This window comes from Microtus oregoni, unplaced genomic scaffold (assembly GCF_018167655.1).
Source record: "Microtus oregoni isolate MIOR12 unplaced genomic scaffold, Mior012 000009F_ref0000495, whole genome shotgun sequence".
Lineage (NCBI taxonomy): Eukaryota > Metazoa > Chordata > Mammalia > Rodentia > Cricetidae > Microtus > Microtus oregoni.
The window spans coordinates 17,848,025-17,866,902 of NW_024543068.1; the positions used below are offsets into that span (position 1 = coordinate 17,848,025).

Sequence of the window (18,878 nt, forward strand, 5' to 3'; positions counted from 1 at the left end):
TCTTCTGCCAAGCTTGTGGACCCCACAAAAGATTGACTATAAGATTGCTCTGAAGTTAATAAGATGAGACTGAATGAGAAAAATGGAAATGCATATGTTTGGGATGGGAGGAGAATGAACAGGCTGAACAGAGTTCATGTGAAATGATCCAGGGGTTGTACTTGATTGCGAACATTATATATGCCAATACTGGCACTTGGCTGCTGAAAACCCTACTGCAATTTATGACCAGATTAGCAAAAAGTATAGTGTTCAGAGTGAGAAAAATATATAGTCACACTGTGCTGGGCACTGTCTGACATTGCCAGATGGGTGCCAAGTTTTAAAGCATATACAGAAAACCTGGGGCATAGCAAAAGCGTCACGGGGGGAGAAACGGTATGGGAAGTCACGACACATGAGGAATAAATGCAGAAAGTAGGATTGCTTCAGCTAGGAAGAAAGAAGTAATTGGACTTTATAGAATAAGACTTTTATAAGAATAAACTTATCTCCATAAGAATTATGTAACAACTTTTTTCTCCTTGTAATTTAAACGGCCCCCAAATGGAATAGACTGTTTTGTATAATGGTTACTTTTCCATCATGGGAAGGGCTAGGTCTAAAGAACATAGCTCAGTGATGCTATAGCTGGAAACTCCAGCAGTATAGAAGCTGGTCTCAACAGCCATTGAATTCTCTTATTTATTTATTTTTAACCTTCCCACTTTTTATTTAAAGTAGATTTTTTTTCTTACATCCTATATCCTGATTATGATTTCCCCTCCCGACTTATCCTTCCCTTCTGGATTCACCCCATTTGTGTCTCTCATTAGAATACAAACAGGCTTCTGAGGGATAATAATAAAATAAAATATATAATAAGAGAAAACAAAAAGTTACACATTGGACAAATCGAAGGAAAAGAGCCCAAGAGAAGGCACAGGAAGCAGAGACCCACACATTCACATACTCAGGAATCTCATCTAAACTAGAAGCCATAATATAAGCAAAGGGCATGGTGCAGACGGGTGCAGGCCCCATGGATGCTGCCTCAGTCTCTGGGAGTGTATATGTGTTTTGATCAATTGATTTAGAGGAGATGATTTTCTTCATCTTTCTCCATCCCCTCTGGCTCTTACACTCTTTCTGCCTAAGGGCTCCCTGAGCCCTAAAATGGAGAGTTTGTTAGAGACATCCTGTTTAGAGTTGAGTGTTCCAAGGACTCTCACTTGCTACATAATGTCTGGCTGTGGATCTCTGTATTTGTTCCCATGTACAGAAGGAAAAAGTTTCTCTGATGATGGCTGAGCAAGGCATTAACATGAGTATTGCAAAATGTCATTCAAAGTCATTTTACTTATAGGGCATGGGGAGGGAGGTAGTTACCCTAGGTCCCTGGGCTATCTAGTATCAGGTTCTTGGTCATACAAGCAGTATTGGGTATGGATTCATTCCTGTGGTGTGGGCCTTAAGTTAGACCAGATATTGGTTGGTTACTCCCAAAGCTTTATGCCACTATGTACTAGTATCTTCCAAGCAGGACGCCACTGCAGATCAAAGGGTTTGTGGCTGGGTTGGTGTTATCTTCCTGTAGAGTACCTTCCTGTACCAACGACTCTAGAATGTAGGGATGAAGGTCCTATGTAGGCACCAGCTCATCTTCTCTAGGTTCAATGAGGTTGTATAGGTGTTGTCTTCAGCAATGGAGTCTTGCTGTCAGTTTTTTGGAGAGCAAACTATAGTCTTCGCAACAACCTGGATTGTTTGGGGATTCCCATAGGATCCCTTTGATCAGCGACTCAATGCTGGTATAAACCAATCCGGGTACATGAAGTTTCACTTGGGGACAAGAGATGGCCAGCTGACTCTGTCTACCCCATTATTTGATGATTTCATTTAGATTGCTTTCATATGTGTATGTGATTTAGGAAGATTTTGCTGTATTAGGTTTCCATACTACCAATCAAATGCACCTTAATTTTACCTGTCTCTCTCCACATTCCCTCACTTAACCTCCTCTCCCCTTCTCCTCCTAGTTAAGGTTACTATTGCTGTGAAGAAACACTGTGATCCAGGAAACGTGTGGAGGCAAGGGTTTATTAGGGCTAGGCTTCCACAGCACAATTCATTGTCAAAGGAAGTCAGGACAGGAACTCAAGCAGGACCTGGAAGCAGGAGCTGATGCAGGAGTCAAGGAACAGTGCTGCTTACTGGCTTGCTCCTCATGGCTTGCTCAGCCTGCTTTCTTATAGAAGCCCAAGGATGGAACCACCCGCAATGGACTGGGCCCTCCCTCATCAACCCTAAGAAAACACTCTACAGGCTTGCCACCTGCTGGATCTTTCTGAGGCATTTTCTCAGTGGAGGTTCTTCCCTCTCTGATGACTCTAGCTTGTGTCAAGTTGACAGGAAACTAGCCAAGACACTCTCCCTACTTGATCCTCCCATTCTAGCCATCCCATATCCAACCATAATTATCTGTCCCTCTTTCCCTCTCCTAATGAGATCCACCTGTACCCTCTGTTCCCTTACTGTGGTTCTGTGGATTGTAGTTTGGTTATTAACGACTTAACAGCGAACGGCCACATAGAAGTGAATACTTCTGGGTCTGAGTACTTTACCCAAGATTTTTTTTTCTAGTTCCATCCATTGCCTGCAAATTTCATGATGTCATTTTTTTTTTTAGCGGCCAAATAATACTTCATTGTGTAAATGTAGCACAATTTCTTTATCTACGCTCCATTATAAACCCTCCATGAATAAAAAGTAGAAAAGAAAAAAGTTATGAGTGGTAACGTAATTTTCTAAAGAGAGTGATCTGTACCTAAAAATCTGAACGGGATAACAGGAGTCAAGGAGGCAAAAACTAGAAGAAAAATGATTACTCCATAGAAAGGGAGGAACCTGGACAGAGGTGCTGGGGCACAGGAAAGCAAAGGTGAGGCAGTGGCAGGGCCATGTAGGACCTCATAGATTATGCGGTAATTTCTACATTTGTGCAATTTCTACCATATGAGTGTGCTGGGGCTGTGGTGGCTCAGACCTTTAATCCCAGCACTTGGGAGGCAGAGACAGGCGTCTGTCTACAAGAGCTAGCTTCAGGACAGGCTCCAAAGCTACAGAGAAACCCTATCTTGAAAAACCAAAAACCAAACAAAGAAAAAACCCAAAAAACTAACTATATGTGTGCAACTGGAAGTCAATGAAAGGCTTCAGACAAGGAAATGATATAAAGCCACCAGGTAGGCTGCTATGATGAAGAGAGTTGAACAGTACACCTCAAACCATTAGCGGTTTGTGAAATGAACCTGGATGACCATGTCAAGCATGAAAAGGAAAAGAAAATGTAACTTGAACCAGTGTCACGATGAATCATAGAGAGTAAAGACATATATCATTTCTTGAATGTTTTGTTGTAGACTTCCAGATACACAATAACACTTGAATCCACCAGTGCATGTCTGAACACAGTTCTTTCAATGGCTTACAGTGAACAAGTTCGAACTCACTGTGAGAGGGAAGCAGACAGAGACTGGGAGACCAGTCAGGTGATCTGCAGGCAGAGTCAGCACTTTCTGCAGAGAGACATTTGAAAGAACTTATGCTTTCATCTGAGGAGAATGAGGATGCCACTGATGACTCGGGGTTAAATTTCTAGCAATTATTAACTTGAAAAATGAATGAGCGAGCGCATGAGCAAATAAGTAATGAACAGGACAAGGCAAATCTAACTAAAATTAGAGTTTTCTTCTAAATTAACTACAGAAAGCACACATATTCTAACAAGCTAAAATTATAGGCACGTGTTTAGATTCCCTAGTTTTTACCAGACAAGGCCCAGGTCCCCATCCTTATACCCAAAGGGCACAAGGGATAAAAGCCTGCCAAAAGTAATTATGTGCTGAATAAACTAATAAGTGAAGCAAATTAAAATGAAAACATACTCAGACTTGGGGGAAATGAAATGTTCTATATTTTTTTAAATTAAGGAAGGCAAGCCAACTTAGAATAGTTTTTTTCTTTGAAGCTGTAACCGAAAGTCACATTATACAAAGCTGAAAAGGGACATCATCTCTATGACAATCACACTACTAAGCACTCTGACTCCTTTGGCTGCAGGGTATCTGGTGCTCCCACGTCATCTTTTGTCACACTGTTGATCTCATTTGTGCTCTGTTTACAGTTTTGCAAGAGACTCAAAGTTCTATGTTCACAGTGTTAATACGGTACCTGGTAAAGGGCGCAGGCAATCTTGTTTAAAAGAAAAGATATGGCCGGGCGGTGGTGGCGCACGCCTTTAATCCCAGCACTCGGGAGGCAGAGGCAGGCGGATCTCTGTGAGTTCGAGGCCAGCCTGGTCTACAAGAGCTAGTTCCAGGACAGGAACCAAAAGCGACGGAGAAACCCTGTCTCGAAAAATAAAAAAAAAAAAAAAAAAAAAAAAAAAAAAGAAAAGATATGATTTGTGGGGGAGATCCAAGAAACTTACAGCTCCAGAGCAGCAGAGTCTACAGTAATCCATTCATTGCCTTCTGGTCTGTAGTCTGTCTGGGGCTCTTTAATTATACCTGACTTGCTTCGTTCTGTTGCTGGTCCTAACCTATATCAGCTGCCTATTCAATGTTCACTCCCTCAAGGGCAGTAACTGGGTCTCCTACTCTTACTGCAATGCTCAGAATGTTTAACAGTTCTCAATACAGTGGACACTGACTATTTCTTGACCAATCTACTAATAAGATGAAAACAGAGATCTCCTAACTTCAAGGACTAACAATTTGCTTCCTTCATTAAGCCACGTCAATCTTGAACACATTTTCTCCCTAGCCACCTTTGTCTTTCATTACAGAAGAGCCATTGCCTCTTTCCAAACTGAAAAGATTTTCCACTGTAAGTTATACTTGCAGCTAGGATGTTGAAATACTCCGGAGCAAAGATTTCTATCTGTGCTGCAAAGGGGGAAAGTGTAGTGCACAAATTTAATTCTTTAAACAAATCCAGAAACTCTGCTCCTTGGGTCTAGACAGCCCTCTTAGCTGACTTATTTGTTTAATGTCCCAAGCCATTTTCCCTTGAGCTCCTGCTGGTGAGCAGTGCAGTGAACGTGATCACACTGGGACAGACTGTTGCTGGCATTATGGGCGTGATCCCTATTATTCTAACAGCTAACATGCCATCCTACACAAAAAGAGCATTGAAAAGGTGGATACCATCGAGAGGAAGCAGAGGTTAAGAAGCTGGAAGCAGTCTAAACAAATACATTACTCAGAAAAGCTCATTTCCCAGCACGCTTGCTTCATCTTGGCTAGGTTAAACAGACTGGAGGCAAAGGGGAAGTGTATCACCTTTTTCTGTGGCCGATTGTCCATTTTCATTTTAAGATACTGTGAAACAATGTCAGGTTGGTGTGTCCATACAGCTGTCACTGAACACTTGTGGTAATCCTTTTGGAAGAAATACTAACTACTGTTAAAAGAATTCTGAGTTCCCCGTCAGTTTCTTTTCCCTTCCTCAGAGCAGTTCTGAGAAACCAAATGCTAATGTTTCCCATCTATTGATGAGAAAACAAGAGAAATATGCAATTCTGTGCCAAGCCAACCGTTTGGATGCTGCTTGGAAAATATGGCCTAGGTCCTCAGTATGGATGCTCCTTGTTGTTTGTTGTTTGTTCGAGGAAACACAAACAACAACAAAAAGATTAAACAGAAGGTAGAATGGAGTACTTTAATAATAGGGCAAATAAGGTCATCCATGGAGCAACTGACATTCAAGCATGAAGCAATGGGGAAATGTCATGATGGAAGGAGCTCTGAAGCGTTGTCCGGAAGGAGACAGGGAAGAAAGGAAGGCCGGGGAACAGCATTATATAACCCAGAAAGCTGGGGAAAGCATGTTGTATTCAGGTAACCACATGGAGCCTGTGAGGCTGGAGTGAAAGATTCACAGGGATCAGTGAGTGAAGAGTGGAATTCCACAGGAATGAAATCCACAAAAATGTTAGCTCTTAAAGGTAAGCATGAATCTAAAGTTTAGAAACATTCTGACAGCCTCAAAAAAAGGAACTGTACATGATGTTTGGGTGCTACAAATCTGAGAACGAAGCAGTAAATACAGAAATAGGGAACTATAAACTGTCACTAAATTATCTGGCTACAAATCTTACTCTGCTATTTATTCATAAAATGATCCTATCTAAACTCCTAATTATGGCCCTCTTTGAATTCTTATAAAACTATGTATCTATAAAACAGAGATGGGGAGAAATGGCTTAGTGATTTGTTTGTTTTGTAATAGCAGCAACATAAAAGTTACAGATAGATCATTCAATCACAGCACAGAAAAGTTTGTTTGCAGAAAGGCCAACACAGACTACTCAACAGTTTTGCAAGTTAACATCGAGTCCTCTTCACGATTACAGAGGAAAGAGTATCCATAAAGGCCTCATGAAAGGCTCCTCAGGAACAGTGGTTCTTGCTGTGTCCTCCTGATTAAGGGCTCATAAATAAAAAGGCACAGCAGCTGACACTTATGATTAACCATGGTATAGTATTTCAAGCTATGAACAACAGGAGGGTTACTGGAACCAACAGAACTCTTATATTGGTTCAACATATGACCTTGGCTTTGTCTGGCCTGTAGGTGACCTGAATTGAAGAGAAATGTCTGGCTTAAAGTTTAACTGGGCGTCTGAAATCCTATGTCACATGGCTGGAAGTCAGTAATGTTGCAATTTCTGGAACCTCCAGTCCTATCAATGTGGTTGGAAGGTGTAAAGGTGAATTTGAAGAGAACAGTGAAAAAATAGTTAACTGGCCAGTCTCAGACGGCTCTTGAATAATTCCCAAACATTTGGAGCCAGTCTAAGCAAACCATGCTTACACAACCAAGGTAATTGTACTGCCTGCTATGGGCAAGTGCCCTCTAGATTATAGTGGTAAATAGCTCTCTGATTAATGACATAGGCTATTTCTCTGTCCTCTAGCAAGAGCAAAACTCTCTAAAGAACACACAAAAAAAGTGTCAACCATTGATTTATAGGCAAGGACCAAAGCGAACTAAGTTTTTTTTCCTGAGTTTGAGAAGTTACTTCTAAGTAAGACTTAGGCTTTGAAAAGAGACCACAGAAGACAAGAAGAAAGGGTCTTACATCACCATGGAAAGTCTATGGCCTCTCCAAAACCATGATCCAGGAAGATACTTAATTTTTGTCCTTAGCAAGCATTCTCTGGAACCCATCAGTGTTCCCCGAGTATTAGGCAGGTGGGGATCTGATTCTAATTACTTACTATCTTTTCCATTTCCTTAGGGGATGAAAACTGAAGGCAAAGCCTTACTTTTTTTCATTCCAGGTGATAAGTAAATATCAGTACATACTTTTTTATCACAGGACTGTCCATTAAACACTTGGATCTTATAGTGCTTTCAGATGCTACCACACAGAAACTGAAGTTTCCATACAGCAGATCTATGGCTTCTCCAAAACCAGGATCCAAGTGCAGATACTTAATTTTTGTCTTCTTAGCCCTAGTTCAGAATTGACACTATTGTAGGTGGGTTCCCAAGGATGAGTACCCAACGTAAGATCTGAGCAAATGCATTTCACTCACAGACCTGTCAACAATCCTCTGGATTTTTCTACAAAAGAACTAAAATATGTACTTAGCATAAATAAGTCCTTCTGTATTTGAAACAAGGGTGTTGCCTTTTAAAAGGCTTGTGGCAGGCTGGAGAGATGGCTCAATAGGTAAAGTACTTGTTGATCAAGTATGAGGCAGAGTTTCAATCTCTAGAACCAAGTAAGGCTAGGCAGTGTGGCACCCACCTGCAATCCTATCACTCAGGTCTCCCCCCTGGCTAGATTAGCTGGAATTAGTGATCTCTGGGTTCAGCAAGAGACCCTGCCTCAATAAATAAAATAGACAGCAGTAAAGGAAGGCACCTGACATCAACTTTGGGCAAGGAGGTATGCACACATATTCAAACATGTATACATACCACACACACATAGACATGCAGAAAAATGCTTGAAGCAATATGGCACTAACTAGTGATGAGTATTTAGATAATTAATACTAAGAACTAATGAGATATATTGTTCCAAGGGGAAGGAGATTGTTTGAATCTTCCATTTTATAATTACTAATGAAATCTATAAAACCAACCACACAAAGAACTTAAAGCTCATCAGCTATTATTTAAATCAGTGGGAAAACATGCTACCTTTGAGAGATTATAGTTTATGATCTTGAGCAGTATTGAGCACAGGGAAGATTCTAAATGAATATTTGTTCTATTTAGTCAGTTACTTACAAGGAATAAAATTGCCTTTGTAAAAATGGTTGACAAAATTTTAATATGATATCCAAGAACAAAGAACACGGGGAAATAAAAGACACTGACTTTGACAATGACAGATTATGTGAATGAATGACCTCATTAATCACTTAATTAATACAGAAAGACAACTGTATAAGAATACTAGGACAAGCTAAGAAGGGATCCACTATCTAGGTCTATTGGATACCTCTCAAAGAAGAGCTGAGAATCGCAGGCAGTGCCAAGTAATACTGTCTCTCCAGCTGGACTCCCTATGCAGAAGAGGTAACGAGGCCAGCCTTCTGAATTGGGGACTGTTAACCTCCTCTGAACCGAATGTAAATGAAAGGGGCTGATCTCAGGATCATCTTTCCAAGAAGACCAATAAGCCCTTCTGTTGAATCCAATTACTCTGAGCAAATGCTCTGTTTTCTAGCTTAAAAAAAAAAGTGCATAGGTATCTTTCATAAAAAATGTATCATCGATTAGTGGGAGAAGGAAACCTGAAACACAACATCACTCCACTTTTAAAAATCTCAATCTAGATTTAGAGATATAAGAGAGGTAAGGTTTGATTTTTTTTTCTGTAAGGAATAAACAGTAAACCAAATCTTTCTGTTTAATATCGCATCTTGAGATTAATTCTAATAAAACTTCTTCAAATAGATAGCAAATTTTATCAATGAATAGAAAAAATAGAATCTGTATTTTATTCATAAATCCATAACTGCCACTGAAGAAATCAGTAATTTAGTTTGTTTCTCTTAAGAACTGAAATGAATGGCAATAAATGTTGTAAAAGAGGGTAAAAACCCATTATAAAAAAATCTGTACTGGATGGAATGAGCAAAATTACCAGTCATCAGTCAGACCCACTTGAGAATTTAATGAGCTACCTCTGGAAACAGAAGAATGGGAAAGCACCTTCCTATGTTCTGATGGCTACAGTCCAGGTGTTAATTCTGACCTGATAAATTAGTAAACTGATTAGGCCTTGTGGAATTTATTGTGTGAGTATTACATTATAATAAAACCAACCGAGAATTGGGGTGTAGCTCAGTGGTACACATAAAAACACAGACAGGGAAGGTAAAATACGACATAACATCAGAGCAGTACATGGAAGCAGAGAGTAAGGACAAAGAGCTCTGCCTGGAAGTCCAGTGATGTCTCATCAAGGAGCTGTGAGCACACAAGTGTCACCGAGCAGAAGGAATGAAAGGCACACCAAGAGAGGGAAGTCAATCAGGACACCGAGGTGGCAAGAAACATGTCTGAAGCACAGGCACATGGAATGGGGTGTTGGAAGTTGATACTAGAGAACTAGGCTGAGAAAACCTTGCAAAGCAATCTAATGAATCAAGATTCTGTCCTTCACAGAGCTTGATTTTTCTCTAGGCAGACAACTCATCCCATCCTCATCTTCCTAACAGACAGCAACATCACACTACATTTTACTAGCCTATTGCTGGAAAAAGCGTCAGAGTGCGAACTGTTTTTCTGAAGGCATCGATTCATGCATCACACTCTCAATACATCATTCAGAAGTAATAAATGATCTATAGGAAAGTAGATCCATAGACAAACCTAATACTGTTGCCTTCAGAAGTGCTTTTAAGTGACCTTTCTTTAAAAACTACTCTTACAGAGAGGATAAAGGGGCGGGAGGAGAAATAAGTACCATTCATAGCTCTACTTTTTAATTTTCTAGACGATATGCCACTCAATGGGACCATGGGACTCTGAAGAAATAGGAGAAAGGAAAACTCAGAAAATCCTGCTATATTAAAGTCCATGATGTAGTAAGAGGGAAAATATGAGAAATAATATAGACCACACAAGCCCATCCATTATTAAGAAAATGAATAGTAAAATCTTAACTTATCCATTGAAAGTATTTGAAGGACCATATACAAAAGCATGCTAATAGCAATTGTGTTGAAAATTACGGGAGACTTTTCCCTTCTCTCCATAATGTATTTCTTAAAGGGTGGAATTTTAAGATTATGTATTACTTTTACAAACAGGAAAACATATGAAAGGTCACTTTAATTTAAATAAAATCTCTTGACGGTGGCCTGTAATCACAGGGGCTGTGGGAAGCCAGATAGATTAACTAAGCGGTTCCATGTGACAGTCACCACTAACAAGCAGGTTCTACGCATTTCCATGTGGTCGATAGGACATACTGGAACAGGGGTTTCAGTTTAGCGGGCGAGGCTCACCTACTGTGCCTCTCCCATCCCCGATAGCTTACCACAGAACACAACGTGGAAGCTTGCAAAGATGCTGTTCTCGCTTTGCAGTTTTAAGCATGATCATTTGCGCTGGCAGCCAGTCTCAAGATGCGGCGTTTGTGAGGGATAAATCTGCATGTGGGGTCTGCACCTTGGCAGTCTCAGAGGAGCACCAAACCCAAACTGTGAACGCAAGAACTTCAAGTACTCAGCACGTCGGCTGTTCTATTTGCCTCATAGAAACTCTGAATTTAAGGTAAAGTGGGTAATGCTCCATCATGTAATTATCTATGCCCTTCAGTGAGTACCCGTCCACATTGTTTCAGACGGATTCTAAACAGAACACTGGCCTCATGAGGTAGCCCAGGCTAGACACCACCCTTGCGCTTTCTCTTCTTGGTTTTCACCTTGGAACAAAGATAGGGGGAAGGCAAGAAAATACAGAGGGAATGTATCCCAAGTCAGAAATTAGAGGGGAAACGAACAGTTATAAACAAAAAGAGAAGCAAACAAAGAACTATTCAGAGTTCTACCACCATGTGCAACATTCTTACTACGTGGATGTGTAGGCTTCCAGTATTTCCAATTGTTCTCTGTGGTCCATTAGAGCTGCTTCAAGATGACTCACTTACACGGCTCTTCAGGGATAAAAGCCAAGAATGTTTTTTCACTGTACCTGGAAATTCCTTCCTTCTGACTCACCTGTCTTTGAAAATGCCCAAGTATTATAAAGAAGAAAGCTTTAAATTCAGCTTTTAAAATGTTCTATTTTATTTCATTCATAAGCAAAGCAAACGATAATCTTTAGAGAGGCAACCTTACTATGAAAATGACTGTCAAAACTTGAATGTCTCTAAGATTTTAACTTAGAAATAATTCTATTTTTTAAATAGAAGTATAGCCAAGAAGTGAAGAATTTGGATTAATAGGTTATCAGATGAGGGTTAGCAAGTAAACACCCCTCCCAACTAGGAGTTAAACAAACTAAATATAAAAAATAGATTTATGTAATTTATTTTATCTGTGTGAGTATTTTGTCTGCATGCATGACTGTACACCACATACAAGCCTAGTGTGCACAGAGGTCAAAAGAGGCATCAGGTCCTCTAGAACTGGAGTTACAAGCAGTCATGAACCACTATGTGGGTGCTGGGAACCAAAGCCAGGTCCTCTGCCTAAGAAGCAAGTGATCTCAATCACTAAGCCATCTCTCTAGCTCCAGAATCAAAGTAATCTTGGAATCATAAACTAACATTATAACCTGGTGTAAGACTCAGTGAAAGAGGGAAAAGGAATATTGACCTAGAAGAGGGAGGCTAAGGCAACAGCCATTCACTAGAGCTTGCTGCCTGCGCACAGACCTATTTCCTCCTCTTCCTAGACACAAAGACAGGCCACAGCCTCTAATTCCAATAGCCATGTAACTTCCAAGCAATGCAATGTGGACAGGAAGGGTGTATCCCCTATACTCTTTGCATCCGCTTTCTTCAGAATCTTTCTTCACACGCTCTCTTCTTCCAGTGTAACTACGGGGGTTATTTTTTAAAGCAGAAGAGTCACAATTTGAGATGTCCATTCTGAGAATTACTGCCTAGAAAAGAGTCTTCCACCAATCATGACTGATGGCATTTGATTAAACTTCACCTGAGGTAGAAATAACTTTGTATGTAAGCCATTGAATTTAGGGGAATGGATTACAAGGGCAAGAGTTGTAGGCTCCTTGATGGATGACAAATGGCTCAGCCATGTGGGCAAGGCAATAGTCTATACAGTTTTGGATCTGTCCGTCTTCATGAGCCAAGCTTTGCTAGACAAATGCCAACACATGCTACATTAGCTTCTGCTGGAACTCTTCCTCTACATCAATTTCACCAGGTTCACAGAATCATGCATATTTTAGAAAATAACGCATGAAAAGATTCAGAACAACACAAATGCCCAATGCAAGTGTGGAGATGATTCTGATAGCATTTTATTGGTGGACCATAATTTAAAAAAATTAAGGCATATAATTCTGCATGAAGAAAGGGAGTGTGGGAAAGAGGGAGGAAGGAAGGGAGGAGAAGAAAAAAGGAGATGGGGGACAAAAGAGAGAACAAGAGGGGGGAGAGAAAGCAAAACTAACACCAAATCTTAAAAATCCTGAAGTGTTACATACATGTTTTTACTTAATCTTCACAAAAAAACCCAGGTGGTTATTATCATCATATTTTTTGTAAAAGGGGTATCTAAGGTTCACAACAATCAAATGGTCAACTCAAGAGTTCGTCATCTGGACAGTGGCCAGACAGCATTGAGCCCTAATCCAGCCAGCTCAGAGTTTACACTTGCTCTCCCCTTGCTATCTAGGTATTTGCACACATCCCAAGAGAGCTGAAAAGGCTCCCCTGACCCCAACACACTTCCTGAATGTTCCCCCAGTACTGACTGCCCTGTGCCCTACTTATCTAAGCCCATGGTTAAGAAACAAAGTATGTTTGCCCAGAAGATGACCTCTTCCAGTTCACTTGGGGAAGGTGCCTGAGAACTCATTTCCACAGGACACATCCCCTTCATTCCACAGCAGGTGGTTAGAAGACTGAAGATTGCTCTGGCTCTCATTTACAGTAAACACACACCACACCACACACACACACACACACACACACACCACACACGTGCACAGTGCACTCATGCTTAGTCATCTTCATTTTGGGTTACCTGGTCTTTAAAGCAGTTGACCTATTATCAAAAACTGGCATATGCACAGGGGGGCATACAAAAAAAATTTGATTGAAGGGAATATTAAAACATTTACAGTACTTGCATATTATCTGTTCAAGTAAATCTTGCCACCCTTAAATGCAAATGTATTTGTCTATCATATGTTAAACATTCATTACCTTTTAAGATAAAGTTGGTATAAAGTAGTAGGCAACCAACGGAAAAGCATACAGCAGATAAAGTTGTAGAAAGTCAGTTGCTTACACACTCTATCGCTGTCAATTTAGCTTTGGAAAAATTCTCTCTTATAGGAAAACCTCTCAATTGAATCCACGAGATGGCCGGAACAGTGGTTGTGCAGAAGGCCAGTCCCTCGGGACCACACATCAGATGTGTGGCTTCTCATTACCTTTTCACCTCACCTACCATATTATCATGGCAAAATACTTCACAGTGCTCTAGGGCTTGGTAATCTATAATGTACACATAATTATATTCCTTAGGACGAGATTGGGTCTAAGTGAAAAAAAAAATACAGGTACTACTTAAGAGCCAATTGCTCTTAGTAGCCATGACTGAAGAACAGGATGCCTAACTTCTACTCAGTTTTTCCAGTGACTCAGTGTGTAATTCTGAGGGCCCAGCCCTTTGATCTTTAGTTCTCAGTCTATAACCAGAGTGTTTTAAATTGTGCACCCACTCCTTTTGTAGGTACCCCTCCAGCTTCTCCTGCCCTTCAATGAAAGCATCTACATTCATGGAAAATTGTTGCTGGGTGATTTCCTATAACCCCCTTTCTAGTATTTCATCTGCTCTCCTCTTACATCCGAGGGACACCACAGCGAGATCACCACTGCACACAAGCACAATTGAAGCCACAGGCTTAAGATTTCACTGTTGAAGGGGCAGGCCGAGAAGGAACAAGTCCGGCTTTAATACCACGAATATCTCCAATTACCAAATGTGGGCTGAAAGAATACAAAACACTAGGAGAGATAGAAAGGTCCTTGGTGTTCTTCAAAGCCTCCCCGTGGGGCTGAGAGTTCTTCTTTGAGTTTCTAAAACAGAGAGTCTGGGCAGCCTGCACACCTGGAGTGCATTAGTAGGCCTTGGACTCAAGGTGAAACCGGGTACATTTCACCTAGATGATTCCCACAATCCACTCTCGTAAAAGCTCACAGTAATTTCTCAGCTTAGGAACATGGCATGCTATTCATGGAGTGTTGAACCCAGGGATTACCTCCCAAAATCCTGGATAAATCCCACTGTTCGTCTGTATAAACACACTTTCATGTTGATTATCTTGGCTCAAGGAGACGTTCATTTTGCTTGCTGTGGCACGGGGTCAAGACCAAGACCCACCCTCAAATTTAATCATTCTCCTAGCTCTCTGGAGAGGCCCTGGCTCTCCCCCTCTCAGCAGCAGCATGCTCGCCCAAGTGCAAAGCAAACGTCTCTGCTGTCTGCTTCTCCTTCCTTACTTGCCACTCTGGGAGATGCTCGGGCTTCTTATCCTGTCATTTCCCTACTCCGTGCCACAACTTGTCCTGAGAAGTCTTACTGTGGTCACCAGCGAGCGCCAACTTTCCATGGTGGCCAGAATGGCGGCTCCAGCCCAGGGCAATCCTTCACCTCCCCACATTCTTTATCTGTGCCCTGGACTCACCCAGTCACTGCAATGGCTGTTACCTCACTCTTGCTCACAAAGCTGACACTCCCTATGGCTACCTGGAGAAGAAGTAGAGCATGAAGGCCACAGTCTTTGGAGCCAGACGCTCTGGTTTGGCAGTCTGGCTCTGATGTCCACTGCCTACGATGCTGTGCAAATGGCAAAGGGCTACTCTGCCTCCGTTTGTTTTAAGGATGGAGTATATGATTGTATGGTTAACTGTGGTCAACTTGGCACAAACATAGGCTCCTCTGAGAAGAAGGGACCTCAGCTGAGAAACTGGCCTGTAAGCATTTTATTTTTATTTTTTTGATTAATGATTGATGTGGGCCCAGGGCAGGTGGTTCTGGATGCTCTAAGAAAACAGGCTGAGCGAAGCGTGGGGAGCAAGCCCATAAGCAGAATTTCTCCACGGTCTCTGCTTCAGTCCTGCTTCCAGGCGACTGCTCTTAGTTCCTGCCCTGACTTCCCTCAGAGACAAGCTACCACGGTAAACTGAAAGAAACCCTTTCCTCCCCAAGTTGCTTTTCGTTATGGTTTTTATCAGAGCAATAGAAACTCTAAGACAATGGCCTTATTATCTTGTGAGTTAACTGAAATGTAAAGGTCTCAGGAGTGACAGGCGTGGTGGCACATGCCTTTAATATCAGCACTCGGGAGGCAGAGGCAGGTGGACGTCTGTGAGTTTGACAGCCTGGTCTACACAGTGAGTTCCAGGACAACTAGAGACACAAAATAGAAAGACCCTGTGAAAACAAAACAAACAAAGGTCAAGGGTATGGTGACAACTTCATAATCAAATTCAAGTCCTTCCTATAGCTAGGCTGCTCCTCTACCTTTGGCTACTTTACAACCTCCTCCTCTAACGGTGGGCAGGATGATCTCATATTCCCAAACCACACTTATCTGGGGTAAACTGAGTCACTAGTGAGCAAGCTGTAGAAGAAATAGATTGGCACTGGGTTGACTTGGAAATGAATGAGACGATGTTCCCTCCACCGTGTGAATTCCATCAAACAAAGCTTTCTTACACAGCTCCCGCTCAGAGTTTACTGAGAGCTGGGGCAGTTAAGGTGGTTAGTATTCTGTGTCTTGATGCCTTACCCCAAAGTAAGAGGTAAACTAAAATCATCTGCCTCAGGACTAAGGACCTCTGCTCAAAGTGCTTTGAATGTTTTGATTTAAAAAAAAAAATGAGGAGGGAATTAAATTTAAAATATTTCTTTTTAATTGGGTTTATAAAATGTATCCTAGCAAGGGAAAATCTTGACAAAAGGTGCTTCATCCTAAAAACAATCCTGAAGTCTAGGGCTAGATAAAAAAGAAAATAACAAAAAACATCTACCACATAGCACTTACAGGAATGAAATCACAAACCAATAAGCAGTAATTTAATTGGCAAAGGAATGTGTAATATATACACAAAGCGGCCCCTGTATCTCTAAAGGACTAATGTAGGAAGGAGGCACCTTAGAGCACTTTGCACAAAAGTGGCACTAATTTTACCTGTTCTTGGTCAAAATGCCAACAGGCACACACCCTTCCACAACCCTTGTACAATCACACCCTGGCATTCACTGTGATTCAGACCAGAGCAGCGGTTTTATCTCACCTCTCCATCAAAGTGTTTCTTACTCAGCTTCTCCAACATTATTAAATACTCTGCCCTATTTCCAGCCTCAAAAAATTCTGCTTCACCTGAAAAAGTGGGATAAGATGGTTGTAGTTTAAACAACCTCAAATACTATCAGCCAGGAGCCACATGAAATCAGAGGCAATGGAACTGGTGCAGTAAGTGGAGGGTCTGGGAGGAATGCCCTCCTCTGTTCACCTCACCTTCTGCCAATCTGCAACATGCTAGCTATCAGCCAACACCAGGAAGCCAAACTCTCCAAATCAGCCTAAAAATTCCTTTGTTAACTTAATGCAACAAGGAAAACCTTAAAAGACCCTACCACCAAACTTTTAAAACAGAAAAATTTGAGAAGGAATACGGTTCAACCGACTAACCATAGTCCAATTACTTGAACAACCAAAGACTTGCATCCAGTTCCCAATGGCAGCTACTCAAGTGACTATTTGCAAATAGTTAACTCCCTTCTTTGTTCCTGAAACTGGCTAGTAAAACAAATGCAGAAACAAAAGAAAGCATGCCCAGCATACTGCAAGGCTGGAAGGGTAAACTAACAACAAACCTGCTAAGGCATATTAGTCTTCTCTTCTGTATAGCAAGGTACATGTAATTAGTGCATAGTGCACAGTCTTCATAGTGTTTGGGTGAGACTTAGGCTAAGTTAGGCTTCAAGAAACAATTACAATTAATTGAGTTACTAGGAAGCAATCATTTAAAACTAGCATTGTGGTAAATGGGCCCAGAGCTAGATATTTTATAAAAAGCTACATCTAATTATCATGCTATTTTCTAGTTCTGCAAAGGAATATGGGTTTAAGTTTGTACAGGTTGTTGCTAAACAACCTCAGGGCAGGCAGGAGGATATCTGGAAGGGAAGGTGACAACTACAGTTCCTGCAAACATGCAGAATGTCGCAAGGTCATTATCTCAACTTAGGCAAGTTAGGAAAACGGCACTAGGAAGACAGTGTGGAGAAGACCAGTTCTGCCTACTTGAATGAGTGGCCTCCTTTCAAGCCAGGCCACTGCCAGGTGCATTGAACAGTTTAAGACACCTGAGTATGCAAATGATGCCAGGCAAGGCAACTTGGTATGAGCGTTCTGAGCACTGTGCATCTGATCCTCCCGAGCGTGGCTCAACAATCAATAAACAGAACAGTGTGATGGTTGGTCAAAGCCTAAAAGGTCTGAACCATAGAAATAATTTTAGCATTAAAAGGCAACTGCTTTTTTTTTTTCTTTCTGGCTTTTTGAAAAAGGGTTTTGCTGTGTTGCCTATGCTGGCTTAGAACGTATAAATAACTCAGGCTGGCTTCCTACTCATGATGTCTGCCTCCATAGTGCTGGATTACAGGAGTACCCCACCACACCTGGCTGTAAGACTTTACTTATTTGCGTCTGTTTGTTTATATATGTTGCCAGGAACTTAACTTTTTAAAGTTTAATTGCCCCTTGTTCCCATTCTCTTCTTTCTTCACCTCACTGGTGCCCTAACCAATTTAAGTAGCTTGGAGAAGCTCGGTGACAATGCCACAATTAAAGCAATCACATACGTTCTTGTAAACGGACAAGAGGCTTTTCCTAGTGAGAGACGTGATAATCACATGGGATTACGTGCATGTTTTTATAGAAAAGGCCATTGAGGAAATCTACTTAAGTTGAAAGATGGGTTTTTGTAATAAGGACGCAGTGAAGTGTATGTAACTAGACATTCTGGTTATGGTCCAGCATCAAGGATCATACGAATAAAACAAGGACAAAACATCTTGGTGCCTACACATGCACATCCACATGGGTGTGAGTGTGCACTCCCATACAAGACACTTGTGACACGTGTGCAGACAGAGGAAGCGGTGGATAGGCTACACTCCTTTCCAGCACCTAGAAAAAGCTTAAAGGAGAAACATCCCCGAGTGAGTTCGTGAATAGAATTTCATGCTGTTTGCCCCTGGAGTCAATGTGGCACTGAACACTTGGTGGCGTTCTAGTTTGAAAGAAAGCCTTTCACAGAAACAACTCTTATTCCTCTGAGTTAGGGTTCTCGGCCTGCTGTTCGGGTACTTACACTCTGTCTGGCAGAACCCCTGTGCTCACTTAGTGACATGCCTCAGTTAAGGATGGCAAACTTGATGACAACATTACAGAGTGCTTTAGACCAGATCTCTTAGAGCTCAGTGTTAACATAGTGGGCTGATTAATATGTCCCTGGGAATACATAGTCGCTGTCAACTGAAACAAGCCAAAGGCCTTCTATGGAAGTGACCTGGGTGACCATGTTCCATTATCCGACTCATAGTCTGGATGTTTCATGTTCGGTTTTAGTTAGTTCTCCAAATCTGGAA

General features: G+C 41.4%; 1 protein-coding gene across 4 annotated transcripts in view; it reads right to left on the bottom strand.

The window, feature by feature from the left end:
• Rad51b (RAD51 paralog B) overlaps nt 1-18,878 on the bottom strand; it is a 504,679-nt gene that overhangs the window by 228,370 nt on the left and 257,431 nt on the right. The window lies entirely within an intron of this gene.